The sequence below is a fragment of the Procambarus clarkii genome, chromosome 26, assembly GCF_040958095.1.
Source record: "Procambarus clarkii isolate CNS0578487 chromosome 26, FALCON_Pclarkii_2.0, whole genome shotgun sequence".
In the NCBI taxonomy this organism is placed as follows: domain Eukaryota; kingdom Metazoa; phylum Arthropoda; class Malacostraca; order Decapoda; family Cambaridae; genus Procambarus; species Procambarus clarkii.
Genome location: NC_091175.1, coordinates 29,325,997 through 29,329,923, shown reverse-complemented (window position 1 = coordinate 29,329,923; position 3,927 = coordinate 29,325,997).

Here is a 3,927-nt window from a genome sequence, read left to right as displayed (position 1 = left end):
CTTGCGGGGGTTGAGTTCTGGATCTTTGGTCCCGCCTCGGCTTGTATGTGTGTGTGCGCGCGAGTGCGGGGACGTTTGTGTATACATGGAGGGGGGGGGGGGGGGGGAGGGGAGTGTCTTGGAAGAGTGAGGCTTGGGAAGTTGATGGAATGGTTGGACGGTCACTAGGACTCGTGTCACATGAAAGTGTCAAGACCCTGTACCCGAATGAGCCACCCAGAATTATAGGTCTAAATATCTCGGATATACTTTAAATTAATTATTTTAAGTCACTCTGTACACCTTAATGATGACCTAGAGAGGGGTACCATGCACATCACCTCACCCCCGAGCAAGCACGCCTAGGTGAGTTTGAGATGTCCATAAGACGGGGTTGGTCGCCTGTCCTCTGGCATCAATGCTGTCTCCACGTGGTCCTGGCTGTCTCCACGTGGTCCTGGCTGTCTCCACGTGCTCCTGGCTGTCTCCACGTGCTCCTGGCTGTCTCCACGTGGTCCTGGCTTTCTCCACGTGCTCCTGGCTGTCTCCACGTGCTCCTGGCTGTCTCCACGTGCTCCTGGCTGTCTCCAAGTGCTCCTGGCTGTCTCCACGTGGTCCTGGCTGTCTCCACGTGCTCCTGGCTGTCTCCACGTGCTCCTGGCTGTCTCCACGTGGTCCTGGCTGTCTCCACGTGCTCCTGGCTGTCTCCACGTGCTCCTGGCTGTCTCCACGTGCTCCTGGCTGTCTCCACGTGCTCCTGGCTGTCCCCACGTGCTCCTGGCTGTCTCCAAGTGCTCCTGGCTGTCTCCACGTGCTCCTGGCTGTCTCCAAGTGCTCCTGGCTGTCTCCACGTGCTCCTGGCTGTCTCCACGTGGTCCTGGCTGTCTCCACGTGCTCCTGGCTGTCTCCACGTGCTCCTGGCTGTCTCCACGTGCTCCTGGCTGTCTCCACGTGCTCCTGGCTGTCTCCACGTGCTCCTGGCTGTCTCCACGTGCTCCTGGCTGTCTCCACGTGCTCCTGGCTGTCTCCACGTAGTCCTGGCTGTCTCCACGTGCTCCTGGCTGTCTCCACGTACTCCTGGCTGTCTCCAAGTGCTCCTGGCTGTCTCCACGTGCTCCTGGCTGTCTCCACGTGGTCCTGGCTGTCTCCACGTGCTCCTGGCTGTCTCCACGTGCTCCTGGCTGTCTCCAAGTGCTCCTGGCTGTCTCCACGTGCTCCTGGCTGTCTCCAAGTGCTCCTGGCTGTCTCCACGTGGTCCTGGCTGTCTCCACGTGCTCCTGGTTGTCTCCACGTGCTGCTGGCTGTCTCCACGTGCTCCTGGTATACTATTCGTTCATATCTTCCTTACTGATCGTCAGTCAATATGTGCAACATAGTACACGTTCCTGAACGGTGCACCCACTTTGGATCAATCACTGTGTATGCTATAAGCCGCTTCACAACACAATACTCGGCAGGGCAAATCGTAGGTCCTGGATAAACTTTCGCATTGATCTTGCCACTCGACCTAATTTTTGTTTTCTTAATTGATCTACCGCTGTAGGAGCTCACTATACACTTGGTCACTGCGCGTGTGTGTGTGTGTGTGTGTGTGTGTGTGTGTGTGTGTGTGTGTGTGTGTGTGTGTGTGTGTGTGTGTGTGTGTGTGTGTGTGTGTGTGTGTGTGTGTGTGTGTGTGTGTGTGTGTGTGTGTGTGTGTGTGTGTGTGTGTGTGTGTGTGTGTGTGTGTGTGTGTGTGTGTGTGTGTGTGTGTGTGTGTGTGTGTGTGTGTGTGTGTGTGTGTGGTGTGTGTGTGTGTGTGTGTGTTTGTGTGTGTGTGTGTGTGTTTGTGTGTGTGTGTGTGTGTGTGTGTGTGTGTGTGTGTGTGTGTGTGTGTGTGTGTGTACTCACCTAGTTGTACTCACCTAGTTGTGTTTGCGGGGGTTGAGCTCTGGCTCTTTGGTCCCGCCTCTCAACCGTCAATCAACAGGTGTACAGATTTATGAGCCGATCGGGCTCTGTCATATCTACACTTGAAACTGTGTATGGAGTCAGCCTCCACCACATCACCCCCTAATGCATTCCATTTGTCAACCACTCTGACACTAAAAAAGTTCTTTCTAATATCTCTGTGGCTCATTTGGGCACTCAGTTTCCACCTGTGTCCCCTTGTGCGTGTTCCCCTTGTGTTAAATAGACTGTCTTTATCTACCCTATCAATCCCCTTCAGAATCTTGAATGTGGTGATCATGTCCCCCCTAACTCTTCTGTCTTCCAGCGAAGTGAGGTTTAATTCCCGTAGTCTCTCCTCGTAGCTCATACCTCTCAGCTCGGGTACTAGTCTGGTGGCAAACCTTTGAACCTTTTCCAGTTTAGTCTTATCCTTGACTAGATATGGACTCCATGCTGGGGCTGCATACTCCAGGATTGGCCTGACATATGTGGTATACAAAGTTCTGAATGATTCTTTACACAAGTTTCTGAATGCCGTTCGTATGTTGGCCAGCCTGGCATATGCCGCTGATGTTATCCGCTTGATATGTGCTGCAGGAGACAGGTCTGGCGTGATATCAACCCCCAAGTCTTTTTCCTTCTCTGACTCCTGAAGAATTTCCTCTCCCAGATGATACCTTGTATCTGGCCTCCTGCTCCCTACACCTATCTTCATTACATTACATTTGGTTGGGTTAAACTCTAACAACCATTTGTTCGACCATTCCTTCAGCTTGTCTAGGTCTTCTTGAAGCCTCAAACAGTCCTCTTCTGTTTTAATCCTTCTCATAATTTTAGCATCGTCCGCAAACATTGAGAGAAATGAATCGATACCCTCCGGGAGATCATTTACATATATCAGAAACAAGATAGGACCGAGTACAGAGCCCTGTGGGACTCCACTGGTGACTTCACGCCAATCGGAGGTCTCACCCCTCACCGTAACTCTCTGCTTCCTATTGCTTAGATACTCCCTTATCCACTGGAGCACCTTACCAGCTACACCTGCCTGTCTCTCCAGCTTATGTACCAGCCTCTTATGCGGTACTGTGTCAAAGGCTTTCCGACAATCCAAGAAAATGCAGTCCGCCCAGCCCTCTCTTTCTTGCTTAATCTGTGTCACCTGATCGTAGAATTCTATCAAGCCTGTAAGGCAAGATTTACCCTCCCTGAATCCATGTTGGCGATTTGTCACGAAGTCCTTTCTCTCCAGATGTGTTACCAGGTTTTTTCTCACGATCTTCTCCATCACCTTGCATGGTATACAAGTCAAGGACACTGGCCTGTAGTTCAGTGCCTCTTGTCTGTCGCCCTTTTTGTATATTGGGACCACATTCGCCGTCTTCCATATTTCTGGTAGGTCTCCCGTCTCTAGTGACTTACTATACACTATGGAGAGTGGCAGGCAAAGTGCCTCTGCACACTCTTTCAGTACCCATGGTGAGATCCCATCTGGACCAACAGCCTTTCTAACATCCAGATCCAGCAGGTGTCTCTTGACCTCCTCTCTCGTAATTTCGAACTCCTCCAAGGCCGCCTGGTTTACCTCCCTTTCTCCTAGCACAGTGACCTCACCCTGTTCTATTGTGAAGACCTCCTGGAACCTCTTGTTAAGTTCCTCACACACCTCTCTGTCATTCTCTGTATACCTGTCCTCGCCTGTTCTAAGTTTCAATACCTAAGTTTCAATAATAATGTGTGTGTGTGTGTGTGTGTGTGTGTGTGTGTGTGTGTGTGTGTGTGTGTGTGTGTGTGTGTGTGTGTGTGTGTGTGTGTGTGTGTGTACTCACCTAGTTGTGTTTGCGGGGGTTGAGCTCTGGCTCTTTGGTCCCGCCTCTCAACCGTCAATCAACAGGTGTACAGATTCATGAGCCTATCGGGCTCTGTCATATCTACACTTGAAACTGTGTATGGAGTCAGCCTCCACCACATCACTTCCTAATGCATTCCATTTGTCAACCACTCTGACACTAAAAA